The 16,643-nt window shown below is 35.8% G+C and overlaps 1 pseudogene; it reads left to right on the forward strand.

Moving 5' to 3' along the window:
* Positions 1-15,190: 15,190 nt before the first annotated feature.
* LOC123798615 (small nucleolar RNA U3) lies at positions 15,191-15,273 on the forward strand (annotated as a pseudogene).
* The last annotated feature ends 1,370 nt before the right edge of the window (positions 15,274-16,643 follow it).

Below are 16,643 nucleotides of genomic sequence, written 5' to 3' on the forward strand. Positions count from 1 at the left end.
CATCTCATGGTAGAACTGAACATTCATGGTAGAACTGAACATTCATGGTAGAACTGAAACTAATACATTGACATAGAAACAAATGGTATGAAATTGAATCCTTGTATTCTTATTTTTTGGGGGGGAGGGTGCCTGGGAGCTGGATCTATGTTGAATGAAGGAATCAACCATTTAAACTGGTTTGATTAATTAGTTAAGCCATATAACTATTTGTCTATTTTCCCCTTCACTAAATTGACCAGATATTTGACAGAATGGAGTGATTGATTAAATAAAAATGGCTATTTCAACAATTCATTCTACCTCTGTTTGTTATTTGAAATGCATTTTTATTACAATCTGTGAATTACTGAATACTGGTTTGGAAATAATTTGCTTTGTATGACAAGATAACCACTAGAGCTTACTATTTTCCCAAAGATTTATCCAAGGTGTAAGGCTTGAAATGCAGTCATTGACATTTATAATTTTCTTTATACCCTTCCCTTAATCAGTCACTTCTTACCAAATCTTCTAAGTCCAATCTTTTCCCAGTTTATGTCCCTCATAATATCTCTGTCTTCCCCCTACTTTTGCTTGGCTCTACTTTTGCTTCAGTAGGGTGATTGCTGTGCCTGTCTGTGAACACCTAGATCTGCTCTGCATCATTTCGATGGTGAAGGAACAGGACTTAGGGTTTACCATTATAGAAAATAGAAAGTATCTTATTCTCATGACTCCCAATTAAGAGCTCTTTCTTTTGTACAGCTAGTGGGGTTGGATGTAATCTTGAAGGTCTATTGCAATTGGAGGAAAAATAGAAAAATGCTGAGTGTGTTTAATTTTGTTTGCTAAGCATACCACCTTATAGTAAATGATCACAATATCTTTTCCCCCACTAAGTCTCTCAGGAATTGTCAGAGTGTCTGAATGATCTGAGGAAAAATTCCAGCTGCATTTGGACCAATACACAAGAGGGAGTTTACTGTAGTTGATGCATCTCACACGGTAGTCTGTGAAGTTTGTAATTTACCATGAGACTCCAAATTAAATGCACGGCCATGATGCATTAGGATTTATTGTTGAGAAATGGTGTGATACAAACAAAGAAGATAATCAAGAAGGGAGCTGCAGGGTTTGGCAGAAATCTCTTTACTAGGGATAGACAGGCAGAGATAGAGTGGGAAGCAGGGTTGGCTAATATCAGAGACTCAATTAGGCAAGTCTGGGATGGTGATCTAGGAGCTTGGATTCCCAGCTGTGCTTTAGGCAAGCATTTGGCACCTTGTGTCTAAGCCAAAGAGGCAAGAGGAAATGGCAGTGGAGGATATATGTGCATGCCATCGTTTTATCTGTGAGAGTTTTACATGAATAATTCATACTGTAGATAGTCCATTTCTAGATAACTGGGACTTGGCTATTGAGAGAAGAAAGTTAAGAAGGCATGCTCTATAGATGGTATTTTATGCTTCCTGTGTCTGTGCTTTGACCTGATCTAATTTGTTGTCATCAGAACTAAATTACCATTGACATTTCATTCTTAGTCACATTTCAGAAATCTTAATCTATGTTCTTGAAAAATCTTTGGTTTGGCAAATAAGAATTGGCAGCTACTATCTACAGAAATCCATTCCCTTAGGGTGAAGTTGACAGTACCATTTAATTAAGTCCACTATTTTCCACACAGGAGAGTTGTGAAGATGAATGAAGTCATTTAAAAACATTTCTTTGATAACATATGGTAGAAAAAACTTTGAAGAGAAATATTATCATGTCTAGATTTTGGCGATAGGGACATAATCTTTTTCTTAAATAAATGGGAATCTATCATTTATTGATCTCTATCTATTCTCTAATCTATAAAAGAATGTCTTTCAAATATACTTGATTTTGACTTAGAATAAGAAATACATTTTATATCACATACTAGTGCATGTATGTGGACACACAACACACACACACATATACACAAACTCTATGTTCTATTAATTAAGTGGGGGGAGAGGACAAACAGCTGGTCGAGAGCCACTAACCTGGTCTCATGGCTCTCTGGTTGTGACCTGCACCTTGAAAAACACTATTAGTAATATTTTATATAAACAGATAAGCATTAAAAAAGCCATATGCCAAAACTCTGTATAGTAATAATTTAAAGGAGAGCATGAGACTCAAAAAAGTGTTTAACTAGAGCAGAATTCTTTTCTTCAGGGATCTAGAGGTAGTGATAAGAGTCTCTAACATGTTACCTTTGAGTTCATCTTAATTGAGCACTGTCTTCCCCATGGGTTTCTGATTGAACTTTCTTTATTGCTGTGAGTGATGTAGAAATTAACAGGCTAATTCCCATATCTAATCTATATGCTATTTTTTGATAAATAATAAGATTTTAAAAAAATAAGTATTTAAAGATATTGAAGTTATTTCACATGTGTTTTTGCATCCATATGCACTTTTTCCTAGACAACAACTACACACTCAGTTCTGCACCCCCTTTCCATTGTTACAGGAATCGAGATGACAGGTTGGAAAATCCCCAGAGATGTTTGCCCATGTTGGCATTGGGACATTTCTCCAAGTCCAAATTGACAATATCTCTGCTCATTTGCTTAGCTTTGTCAAAATGATTGGCCAGTTTTGTGGAAATAGCCTGACCTTATACTTTAATGATTGTCTACACAGAAACTAACAACCATCTCTGTTTCCCCAAATTAGGAGGTCTAAACACAAGTATGGCTTATACTTTACTTATGCTTTTTAAAACTTAAATTCTGCCTTCATTTTTAAGGAGCACTCTGTATTCAAAATCTCACACTGTTTCAGCAAGAAAGCTGTACAGAGCAGTGACATGCTGTTTTGATTATGTCTCAGCTTATCCGTTTAAGAAGGCTGTAAAGTTGTTTCAGCAGATTTCCCACAGGTGTGCCTGATTACCTGGGCTCCATTGTTTCAGGAAGATAAATGGAAAACTTAGATCTTCATGAAATAAGGGCTGGAGGGAGAAATTCTGCAATGAACTGTCTTAAAAAGCAAAGAGCTTCCTATCCCTAGAAATCTTTAATCATAGATTTGGTGACCGCTGTTGGAGATATTTTGGAGAGGATGGTGATATAGGATTGTAAGGCTCATAGGCTTATATAGTCATATCCAATTGGGAGATTTTATGAGTTTAAATTATGTGAAAAGATTGACATACTAGGCCTTAGGATCTATTGAATTTTCAATGACATACACATGGGTTGGTACTCATGTAAGGCTGGCACCCAGTGTTCTAAGTTATCACTGGTTAAGTTTGGGTTCAGCATGACAGCATCTTCAGAAAAGCTTGTGCTAAATTTTTTCTTCAACTTAAAAACATCAGTCACTATTCCTCAGTCTGTTCTTCTTTATGGGATGTCAAACTCTGGATTTGAAGAAAAGTTAAAGTTTAAAGACTGGGGAATCCAGATAGTGTCAAATGTGAAAAATCCTTGAAGAACTTCTCATGATTCTTAACCATTTTGGAATCATAGATCTTTTCAGACTCGATCCAGAAAAGTGCACATTGAATTTTACGGGCTCAGAGGACTCACCCCAGATTAAGAATACTTGTAAGGAAAAATATATACTTCCTAAAGTTTCATATTTTCACTTCTTAGGGATTGCCAGAACACAGCAATTACTCCTCAAGTGATTTTCATGAGTCACTGAATACTTTTCTGCAAATTAAATACCTTAACAGAAGTCATAAATACCCTCTTCCACCCAATAATGACTGTGAGTTATGTTTACACTGCAAGTCATCTCAGAATTGGAGTTCATAAAGCCATAAAAGCAACAGGAAAAATTCAAAGTAAAAAGGCTAATGGATGACTATATAAAATGAAAGACTGTTCATCAAAGAAAACTATAAACAAGATTAAAAGGAAAATGAGAAATTGGGGAAATAATGGCAATAAATATCTAGTATATAAACAGCTTTTAGAAATAAAAAAGAAAAACGTTAAAAACCAATGTAACAAATGGTTAGAGTATGGGAAAATATGATTCTTTTTACAGCAGTTATTGGGTCACTACAGTGTGGCAGAAAAACACCTCTGTCCTCAAGGGGTTTAATTCACAGTAAATGAAATATAAATGACCAATTAATATGTGAAAAATGCCTAACTTCACTTCATAATCAAAGAAGTGTGCAAAATTATTGAGAAACAGCCATGGCCTGTCATAATAGTAGAGACAAAAAAAGATACTGAGTATTATTGAGGAGATGGGAAATAGATGCTCTTATCTATTGCAGGTAGGAAGTTCCATAGTTGGCAACTTTTTGGAGAGTATCTTTGCAACATATGTTAAGAATTTTAAAAACTGGGTACTCCGTGATCTATTTATTTCTATTCTATAAATCTGTTCTAAACAAGTAGTTAAAAATTCAGACAAATACCTACACACAAAGTTCACTGCAGTATTAGTTATAACCTCAAAAAAACCCTGGGAGTAACCTGAATTCTATTTAAAAACATATACCATGGTCCAATATGTGTTAAAATAACATACATACTTAGGGACAACTAATCTAGAAAACACTGTGATTTTCAGCTTATCTTTTGATTTTGTATTTCTAAGTTTTCTATCTATATTCTTTTTCTTTTCTTTCTTTCTTTCTTTTTTTTTTTTTTTAAAGATTTATTTATTTATTTTAGAGAGAGAGAGTGCAGGGGGGTGGGTGGAGGGAGAGGGAGAGAGAAAATCTCAAGCAGATGCCTGGCTAAGCACAAAGCCTGACACATGGCCCGATCTCACAACCCTGAGATCATGACCTGAGCAGAAATTAAGAGTTGGACGCATAAGCAACTGAGCCACCCAGGTACCCCTTATATTATTTTTCTAATGAAATATTATTATAATAAAATATTAGCAATAACTGTCTTGGGCTGCTGAATTTGGGATGATTTTTATTTTCTTCTAAAGAAAATTACTTATTTCCTTCCCAAATTCTTGATAGTGAGTGTTTTTATATCTTTTATAAATTCAGAGAAGAACTAAGCATTATTTAAAAACATATCTTGACAGCAAAAATATGTTCAAATGCCCATCAAATTATAACAATTCTATGGACGCAAGAAAGAACTTACTCATGTAGAGAAGACACTTGGTAGAACCACTCATCTTTAGAAGCTGTAGTTATTTCCTTGTTAACATTTATGGGATTTTGATTCATTGAAAAAGAAGACAGAATTGAGTATTTTCTGCTTGATACCTGATGTAACTATACAATTTTGAAAAGGTTATTCTTTGAACTTTCAAATGTTCTTAAATGTACTAGGCATTTTTGAAGTTTAGAAATTGGATTACAGAGGTCCAAGCTTTTAAGTTAAGCACTTGCAACATTTATCAAATATTGTTCTCATAGGTTCACAGTAAGACATTTGATACCACATTAAATCCTTTTATCTCATTTACTTATATTTTTTCACATTAAATCTTAAGTGCAAATCAGATGCCTTTTAGAAAACCCTAGCTAAAGCCTAACTAAGGCAAAATGCCTGCAAGCATTTTAATACACAGGTGATATACCAGTGCTTTATTGTTACATTCAAAATAAAAAACGAAAAGGAGAAGCTTAAAGAGGTCTGTAACATATTTTAATTACAAAAGTCTTTTCATAGTTTATATATGAGAAATCTTCCTATATGTTAGATATATATCTTTCCATGCCCACAAATGACTGTGGATATATACACACATACATGCGCACACACACAACACACACAGACACTCCAACATCTTTTCAAGTGTTCTCTGCCTCCTTTGCTTATTTATTTATTTATTTATTTATTTATTTATTTATTTATTTATTTCATCAACTGAGTGTTTCCTGGACCCTTGTTATATGATAGATACCTAAGAATGACTAACACCAAGATGAGTTAGATATGTTTTGGTTTGAGGAGCTTACAAACGTAGTGGGTAAGACAAGTACATAATGCTATTACTGATTATGCTATATGTAATAGCGGAGACCACAGAGTAGTATGTAAGTACCAAGAAGGAAATTGGCTTGCTTTGGGAGTAGGAGTGTAAAGAAATAGCAATTACATTGGGTCTGAAGAGCAGGAGTTTGTTAGATGAAGAGGAAAAGAGTATTTTAGGTAGCAGGAATGACACATAAAAAAGCATGGATTTATGAATGTATACTCCATGTATATGACTGACCAAATTGTAGGGTGAGTAGAGGGGAACGGCCCAAATTGTGGGGTGAGTAGAGGGGTTCCATTGTGAAGGTCTTTGTAGACCAGGCTATATTTATGTCTCAATCATGGTGACCTGGGACATGACCATTATCAAGTTCTTCAAGGTGAAGGGTTATCTTCTCCTCTGCCTGATCCAATACCCCAGAGGGTTCTGTTTGGGAATGCAAATAAGGCCTCCTTGGTGCAGAAAGCAATCCTCCATTCCTGCTGAACAAGTGCTTTGCCTAACCCCATTTGTCTCTTCAGGTGTACCTTCTTCAGAATCAAATAGTAAACAATGTCCAGAGTGCTTTCACAAGACCTTCTCATTTGCAATGACCCAAGAAACCCAGCTTTGTTAATAAGCAGTGAACACCTACTCAGGCTGGCAACTGGGTCAAAATGTTAATTACTCTCCAATAGCCACATTTTTTTCTCTCTTCATTTGCTTTTTCACCTCCTCAGAGACTTTAATCAGGTTTGAATTTTCCTTACTGCTGATACTAGTGTAGTGTTAAAAATAAGTTAGCCCTTTGCCTGTCTCCTGGGCACCTATAATCTCAGGCGTCATTAGCTTCTCTCCCTTTCCAAGTTAATTATATTCAGTGTGAGCTTGAATTTTCAAATCCATCTGCTTTCTCCATCTCTGGAGATAGTTTATTTATATCTACTATTTTAAATAGAAAAGAGATGGAACAACAGTTTCCTCATACTTTAAATGTTTTGAGTTTGATGTAATAGCCATTTCTTTTAGAATAAAATCAATGGGAGAGAATTTATTTTACAGCATCTCTGTGTCTAAGCACTGACAAAAAACTGTCCAGTACAACTAAGGTATGTCTCTGTTATTCTCTCCTCTAGGCACTTATCACAATTTACAATTATATATATATTTCCATGTTCACATTTGTAATGCTAACTGGACCATAAACTCTGTAAGGACAGGAAAATGTTTTGTTCATCAATTTTTATCTGAAGCTTTTGTTCATCAATTTTTATCTGAAGCTTAGTATATTATCTGGAATATGCTAGGTGGAAGAAAGGAAGGAATCAAGGTTTATAATAACTGTAATACTTTAGGGGCTTACAATTTTTTTATCCCCAAGGGCTGTTTTATTAATTTTTTACTTTCATGGATGCTATTTCGGTTACCTATTGCTGTGGAACAAATTGCCCCAAAGCTATGACTTAAACAACAACAATTTATTATTTTTCACAATTCTGTGGATTGGTTGGGTGGTTCCTCTGTGGCTTTCATTTGGGTCACTCATATGACTGTGAATGGTGGGCAGTCAGTTGAACTACAGGGTCCAAGATGGTCTCACATCTGGGAGCTGGTGTTGGCTACCAGCCTGGGTGCCTCAGTTCTCCTCCCCATGGCCTCTCATCTTCCAGTAGGCTAGGCTGGCTTTTTATATGGTGCCTCAGATTCCAAGAGGGCACAGGTAGAAGCTGCAAGCTCTCTTGAGGCCTACACTTTGGAATTTACACAACATCACTTCTGCCACTATCTATTGGTCAAAGGAAGTCACAAGGTCAGTATAGCTTAAGGGGGTGGGGAAAAAGACTCTACTTCTCAATAGGAGGGATTGTAAAATATCGTTCATACATTTTTCAATTTGTTGAGTATTTTAAAGTGCTGACGATAATGAAGATGATGAGGGTGGTGATGATACTAAAAGTATTAAGTATTTACAATAAGCAGTGTTCTAAGTGCTCAAAGTGTTTACAGCTCACAAAAGAAGTATGAATTGGGTGCTGTCATCATCCTCAATCTATAGACAAACTGAGGGTTAAAACAGGTAAAGAACTTGCTCAAAGTATTACACAAATTTAGGGATGCAAACACAGCTTGACTAACTTTATAGCCTATAGTTCCCCCCTCCTTCCTTTTCTCTGTACTCTTTATGAAGTAATTAATCCCTGCTGTCTGTGTTATGTCTTTCCATGTCACCATCAATCCTGATTTAAGTAACCAGAGATTATTGTTGTGGCTGGGTTGCTAATAAACAATAGAGTTGAATAAATAGGTTGATGCATATGCACTGTTAACCACTACTGGTAGCCTGATTTTGATAATTGTTCAGAGAGTGGGTTCAGTCCTTTTTATTTATTTTTATCTTTATTATTATTATGAATGTTATTTAGCCCTTTTTTTAAAAAGAACTGATTTAAGGGGCACCTGGGTGGCTCAGTCAAGCATCCAATTCTTGATTTTGGCTCAGGTCATGATCTCTGCATCGTGAGACTGAGCCCCGTGTTGGGCTCCATGCTCAGCGGGGAGACTGCTTGAGATTCTTTCCATCTGCCCCTAACCCACTCGCACGTTCTCTCTCTGTAATAAATAAATACATCTTTAAAAAATAATAATAAAATTGCTTTAAGAACAGACAGGCAGAGATTATTTAATTAATACAGATTGCAGCTGGTCCTCCTCTTGGGTTACTATTTCAATTGGTAACTTTCCCATAGGCTAGAAATCTCAAAACAATTTTCTCTCTTGCCCTCTTCAGTCTGCATAACCAACTTTATTTTTTGGAAGGTTTCTCCTGTCTGTCTCCTCCTTTGCACTTCCATTGGACATAACTGCTTGCAGCTCAAAGTCTGGTCTATGGACCAGCGATCTCGGCATCAACTGGGAGGGAACTTGTGAGATATGCAGGATCTCAGACTGCACCTAGAACTGCTAAATCAGAATCTGCATTTAAAAAGGAAGAGAGAGGACAAATCAAGTTAGAAACGAAAGAGGAGACATTACAACTGATACTACACAAATACAAAGAATCATAAGAACAGTGAAGATGAGCAATCACATACCAACAAATTATATAACCTAAAATAAAGGGATAAAGTCCTAGAAACATACAACCTTTCATGATTGAATCAAGAAGAAATAGAAGGCCTGAACAGGCCAATAATGAGTAAAGAGACTGACACAAAAACAACAACAACAAACGCCTAACAAAGAAAAGCCCAGAACCAAATGGTTTTACTGGTGAATTCTACCAAATACTCAAAGAAGAATTAATGTCAATCTTTCTTAAATTCTTCCAAAAACATGAGAGGAGAGAACATTTCCAAACTACTTTATGAGGCCAGTATCCCCAGATACCAAAGATACAACAAGAAAACTACAGGCTGGGGTACCTGGGTGGCTCAGTTGGTTAAGCATCTGCCTTTGGCTCAGGACATGATCCCAGGAGCTTGGGATCAAGCCCCACATCAGGCTTCCTGCTCAGTGGGGAGCCTGCATCTCCCTGTGCCTGCCACTTGCATTGTTTGCTCTCTCTCTCTGTCAAATAAATAAATAAAATCTTAAAAAAAGAAAACTACAGGCCAATACTTATAATAAATTTAGATGCAAAAGTCCTTGATAAAAAGCTAACAAACTGAATTCAGCAACACATTAAAAGGGTCATACACCGTGATTCAGTGGGATTTATGCCTGGGATGCAAGGCAGGTTCAACACACAAATTGACTGATGTGATATACTACATTAACAGAATGAAAGATAAAAACCACATGATCGAGTCAATAGATACAGAAAAGGTATTTGACAATATTCACCATCCATTCAAAATAAAAACTTTCAACAAAATAGATTTAGAAGCATCTTACCACAACACAATGAAGTCCATATATGAAAGGCTGGAAGCTAACATCATACTTAATGGTGAATAACTAAAAGCTTTTCCTTTAAGATTTAGTAAGAGTCAAGGATGCCCACTCTTGCCACTTATTCAACACAGTACTTAAAGTCCTAGCCAGAGCAATTAGGCAAGAAAAAAAAACAACAACACCAAATTTGAAAGAAAGAAGTCAAATTATCACAATTTGCAGATGACACGATCACATATATGTAGAAAACCCTGAAGACTCAGCAAAAACCTGTTAGAACTAATAAATAAATTTATTAAAGTTGCAGGATACAAAATCAACATACAAAAACCAGTGGCATTTCTATACACTAAAAACAAACTATCCGAAAAGAAAATTAAGATAACAGTCTCACTTACAATAATAACTAAAAGAACAAAATAGGAATAAACTTAACCAAAGAGGTGAAGAACTTATCCAGTGAAAATATAAAATATTGGTGAAGGATATTAAAGAAAACACAGATAAATAGAAATATGTCCTTTGTACATGGATTGGAAATAATATTGCAAAAATATCCATACTACCCAAAGTGATCTATACATTCAGCGCAATCCCTATCAAAAACCCAATGGCATTTTTTTCAGAAATAGAAAACAAATCTGAAATTCATATGGGAATACAGATGACCCCAAATAGCCAAGACAATGTTGAGCAAGAAGAACAAAGCTGGAGGGCATCATTCTTCCTGATTTCAAAATATATTTTAAAAACTACAGTAATTAAAATAGTATGGTACTTGCTTGAAGATAGACAGGTAGACCAATGAAACAGGATAGAAAGCCCAGAAACAAATCCATGCATTTATGCCAACTGATCTTTGACAAGGGTGCCATAAACACCTAATGGAGAAAGAATCGTCTTTTTAATATAGTGTTGGAAAAACTGGATATCCACATGCAGAAGGAAATTGGACTCATCTCATACCATGTAGAAATGTGAGATATTTGATACAAAATCAACTCAATATGGATTAAAGACTTAAATGTAAGACCTGAAATATAAAACTACAAGGGGAAAACATAGGGAAAAATCTTTTGACATTGGTCTTGGCATTGATTTCATGAATATGACACCAAGTGCACAGGTAACCAAAGCAAAAAATAGGCAAATGGGATTGTATCAAAGTAAAATGCTCCTGCTCAGCCAAGGAAACAATAAACAGAGTGAAGAAGCAACTTATAGAATGGGAGAAAGTATTTTCAAACCATAAATCTTATAAGGGGTTAATATCCAAAAAAATATACGGAACTCAAACGGCTCAATAGGAAGAAAATAAATAACCTAACTAAAAAGTGGGCAAAGGACCTAAATAGATATTTCTCCAAAGAGGGCATACAAATGGCCAACAGGTAGAGGAAAATTTGCTCAACTTCACTAGTCATCAGGGAAATGCAAATTGAAACCACAATGAGATATCACCTCACACCTGATAGAATAGCTATTATCACAAAGACAAAAGATAAGTGTTGGCAAGGATGTGGAGAAAAGGGGAACCTTTGTATAAACTGTTAGTGGGAATGTAAATTGGTACAGCCTTAATGGAAAATGGTATGGTGGTTCTTCAAAAAATTAAAAATAGAGCAGCCATATGATTTAGCAATCACACTTCTGAGTATATATCCAAAAAAAAAAAACAAAAACTGGAAGAGATACCTGCACTTCCATGTTTTTGCAGCATTATTTCCAATAGTCGAGATACAGAAACAACCTAAATGTCCATCAACAGATGTACGGATAAAGAAAATGTGATACGCACAGATGACACACAGACACAGACACACACACATACACACGGGAATATTATTCAGCTTTTAAAAAGAAGGAAATCCTGCCATTTGTGACTGGATGGATGAACTTGGAGGACATTAAGCCAATTGAAATAAGCCAGACACAGAAGGATAAATACTGCATGATCTCATTTATGTGGAATCTAAACTAGTCAAATGCATAGAGGCAATGAGTGACATTACGGTTGCCAAGGGCCAGGAGGCGGGGTGAATGGGGGAGATGTTGGTCAGAGTACAAAGTTTCAGTTCTGCAACATGAGTAAATTCTGGAGATCTAATGTACAGTATGCTGGTTATAGTTAACAATACTGTATTGTATACTTGAAGTTTGCTAAGTGGGTAGATCTTAAGGGTTTTCATAAATAAATAAAAAGGTGATGGGTATGTTAATTAACTTGATTGTGGCAATCCTTTCACAATTGATACATATATCAAAACATCAAGTTGTATGCCTTACAAGTAGTATTCCTATTTGTCAATTACACTTTAATATAGCTGGAAAAAGTCCTCTGTTAAAACTTGGGGAGAAAAAGAATCTGCATTTTAACAGTATCCCCAAGCGATATGCATGCGTTGCAAATTTTGAGAAGCAACGGCATAGTGAACGGATAAGAGCATCAGATCTGGGTTTGAATTCTGAGGCCCCTTGCCAGCTATGTAATCTGAGGCTGGCTACTTCAAGCTCTGAGTTCCTCACTTATAAAATGGGGACAATAAGGACAATAGCAGTATGTAGCTTTGAGGATTGGTGTGAGGATTACATAAGATTATGCTCAATATCTGGCACATTTTGTGTACTCAACAAATGTTAATTAAGTATATACAACTATTGCCATTGTCTGGTTGGCAGCATTTGTTTTTCCCTGCCATTGGACCATTGTGATAATTTCCTGCCTGTTTTTCTAGTTTTAGGCTTTTCCCATTCATCCCGTCCTCTACTCCAGTGCGTTATTTCCACCAGCAAAGATCTGATTGTGATACTGCTCTCCTCAAAAAACTTCAGGGCCTCTCACTGCATTTATTAGTATTTTACTGCATTTGTGAGCCAAACTTCTTTGCATGAAATTTACTGCCTCCTCCTCTCTGAATGCCACCCAGAGAATGACACGCTGGAAACAGGGAAGGCCTGAAGCAGGAGCTTCAAAATTTTGCCCTTGTTTTAACAAGAAAAAGCTGTTTGCTTTGTCTACCCCTCTTTGGGCTCCAATTTTCTAATTCATACAATGAAGTAGTTTGGTTAATAGTTTTACCAAGGTCTTTTACATCTGGTGATTGATAAGGCTGAAACTGAGACCAGCTCTCTTGCACATTAGGAATTCCTTCCAGAGCTTTTGTACAGTATTGAAAACTGAGGAGAGGGACCTGATTCCTTATTTCTTATTCCTGGAAATAAGTTTGTCAGTTGTTTGAAAATGTTAGAGTAGAAAACCATAGGTCCAAAAGAGTTAGACTAGGTTCCCTAACCGTGGCTTAACCTCACCTTATTACCTTCCCCAGAAATGTTGTCTTAACTAGTCAGTCAGTCAGGAAGGACTTTCTTGGTCAGTGCCAATGAGTCTGCTGGAAGGGCCCTCTCCATCCCCCAAAGGAAGATGAGGTCATCTTCATGGTAAGACCCCTTGCCTTTACCCCTAAGGGAAAGCGGTCTTACCTGGAATAATCCTTTTTTTTTTGTTAGTAACTTTCTTGCCCCATACTCCTTCTAGAATGACCTTTCATTTTGTACAACTCCTCAAGAGCCCTTCTGTTTGCTAGATGGGATACTACCTGATTCATGAATCCTTTAATGAAGTCAATTAGATCACTAAAATTTACTCGGTTGAATTTTTGTTACTTAACGGGAACAAATCTACATATGATATTTTAGAGAGCTGTTATTATTATTTTTTTTAAAGATTGTACTCATTTAGTGTCAGAGAGAGAGAGGGAGAGCACAAGCTGGGGAAGCGGTAGGCAGAGGGAGAAGCAGGCTCCCCACTGAGCAAAGAGCCCAGGATGGGACTCCGTCCCAGGATCCTGGGATCATGACTGGAGCTGAAGGCAGATGCTTAGCCAACTGAGCCACCCAGGCATTCCTAGAGAACTGTTATTAAAAAGTGCCTACAATTACTTAAATCTTTTAGGGGTAGAGATAATTGCCTTGAGTATTTTTTCAGAGAAATGGCAAGCGTGTTATTGTATTAAGAAGAACAGCACATATTATATTTGTTAGAGAAACAACTGTATTCTCAGTAAAAATCATGCATTTTAGAAATGTTTTTTGCTTTTTATTAGGGCGTGACTTTATACTTTTGAATAAATTTCTGATATAAGAGTATACCTTTGAAGCAGTCTCCCAGAATTACATTCCCGGTAAGGAGTAATGGAGCCCAAGATAACTTTTTATTCTCAAGAAACTCAAAGTTTTATTTTCAGGATGCCATGTTAAGTTTTTCAGTTGTTAAGGTAGCAAGTACTTGTGGCTCTGTTGCTATAGAAATACAATTTATTTCGAAATTATTTACATTTTTTTTTCTCAATCCTGTGCCTGAAAACAAGTGAAATATTTTGTGAGGTGTTTAATTAATTTAGATCCTTTTGTATGCTTATTTTATGTATTTGGATTTAGGTATCTGTTAGTAGGGAAGAAATCAGTGGGTGGAGAATTGTTTCATTGAATGATAGAGATGAGTACATTTAATCTTAGAAGAAGATGCAACGATGAATTGTCAATATATTTTTTTTCTCAATTAGTGATGTGCACTTTACCCACATGTTATTTTTTTTTTTAAATTAGGGTATACCTAACTATTAATGTGAATGTTTAATGGTGTATTTTTATTTCCCAAAAGCAACTATTAAATTAATGGTGCATTTTACACATGAATTGTATTTTAGAATTGAAAAGTCACTGTAAGATTGTTTTCTGGGTCACCCGAGTGGGTAGAATTGATCTACAGGAAACAGGAGACACTGGATTTTCAATTCTTGAGATTGGGTAATGGAGCCCAGCATAGTGTCCTGGAGGTAAACTGTTATGTAAATACGTGTTAAATAATGAATATACAAACACCAAAAATCAAGATACTAATTTAGCATTGTCTTTTGGATGGACATTGCTGTATCTGAGCTAATTGCTGAAAGGACAAATGACATAATTTAATACTATCCTTCCGGGGTGAAGTCGAAAAGAAGTCTTGGCTGTAGGGCTGTTCCTAGCCTTAGGCAAGGGAGAGGGCGTTTTGCTTTGGGCTTATTCCCTAGAACTCTGTGAAATAAATGGAAAATTAATCTCTGCCATCCTGACAAGAAGTCCAAGCAAATGATGAAGAATCAGCAGTTTTTTCCCCCTAATTCTACAACTTTTTAAAACATACTTACACAATCTTGATTTACTTACTGAACTCTCAGGAATTTTTTATAGTCATTAAGTGGTAACTTTAATTTTCTTATTAGTTGTTTCTCACTGTACCAAAAGGGAAGAAAGTTTCGTGCAAAGAACTCAGGGCTGGTTTCTAGCTGCCTATAAGGGGTGGATCTCTGGACACACACTAGACTGTTAGAAATAACTCTATCTTAAAACTATACTTTAAGGGATCATTTCTATAGTATGTTACTAGAGAAGTTTCTCTGAATGTGTAAAAATAACGATCTTTCTGGGTATTATTTTTCTCATCTGTAGCATCTGATAATCTAAAGTATCTTTCAAGTCCAAGATTCTGTGACCCCTGTGATAAGATAACCCATGAAAAGCAGTAATTTCTAGGACTTCAGGTATAATACAAGTACCTAGATTTTTGAGAATCTGGTGTGATAGTGCTGTTCGACTATTAGCCATATTTAGGACACATTTTACTAATTCTGAACTCTATATGCTTGCTTAGGAGAAACTGTATTAAAGAAATATGAAATCCTTTGTATAAGAAATCCTTAAGAATACAATCTATAAGCCAGTAGTAAATAAATATATAAGCATTATTCATTGATTTATATTAATTGGTCAAAATTTAAATGATTTATCTAAAATTGAATAAGCATATAGTTATGATTGTAAGTAATGACAAATACACAAGTATTAATTAGATATGGGAAGCTGATCATTAACTTATCTTGAAAATAAACATGTACGCATATCATGGGCAAAAATACAAAACAGAATCTCTATTAAACCGCTTCAGCAGATTTGCATCTGTGCGTACGTGTGTGTGTGTGTGTGTGTGTGTGTGTGTGTATACACTTAATGTATAGAAAAACTGTGTGAAGGCACAGCAATGAATTTAATAGCCACCCTGTTTATTTTGTATTTTGATTGAATGCTAAAGTTCTTTACAATTCTTAATAAATATAAGTTGAAACAAATCACTGACCAATTTATATATTGGAATTATTTGAGGCCTATTGGAAATGCTATTAGAAAAATGTCTTTTGGTTTAAAATCATTTAAATCTTTAAATTCATCATATTTTCTGTATTAAAAAAGGCAATGGAGGTAAACTCTTCAACCGTTTTTCAATTACCAAATGACAACATGTTTATGACCCATGGTGTTGGGTCTTCAGGTGTCAGGGTTACCGAACCCTGGCTATTGCACCTTAGGGAAGTAAGAAGGAAGGCCGCTGGAACTGTAGCCATGACCCAGCTTCTGCTGACATTATAAAGGAGCACTAGGCTCTTGATGGAGCTCTGTAGAGCTGATACAGAACTAAAATATCTCAGATGTGACCTGCATCAGTCTCATGTTCTTTACATGACCTTTAATCCAGATATGTGTTTATACATTACCTTGTTTCAAATGGTCTTTGAAAGATCTAGAACCAAATACATTGGGTTAAAAGTCATGTGTCTTGACAACTGAGGTATAAAAATGGACATTAGATTGTTGAAAAAGCTGGTCTCTGTGACTCTTTTCTGTAAAGGGTAGATTAAAATCAGTGTAAGATATCCATGGAGCAAGTGATTCTTCGATTTAGATGAAGGAGGTGGGTTTATAGATTTCATCCACAAACAAAATAACAGTGTTTACCTTTGTTG

The sequence above is a fragment of the Ursus americanus genome, chromosome 11 (assembly GCF_024610735.1).
Source record: "Ursus americanus isolate L20-20 chromosome 11, mUrsAme1.1.p, whole genome shotgun sequence".
NCBI lineage: Eukaryota > Metazoa > Chordata > Mammalia > Carnivora > Ursidae > Ursus > Ursus americanus.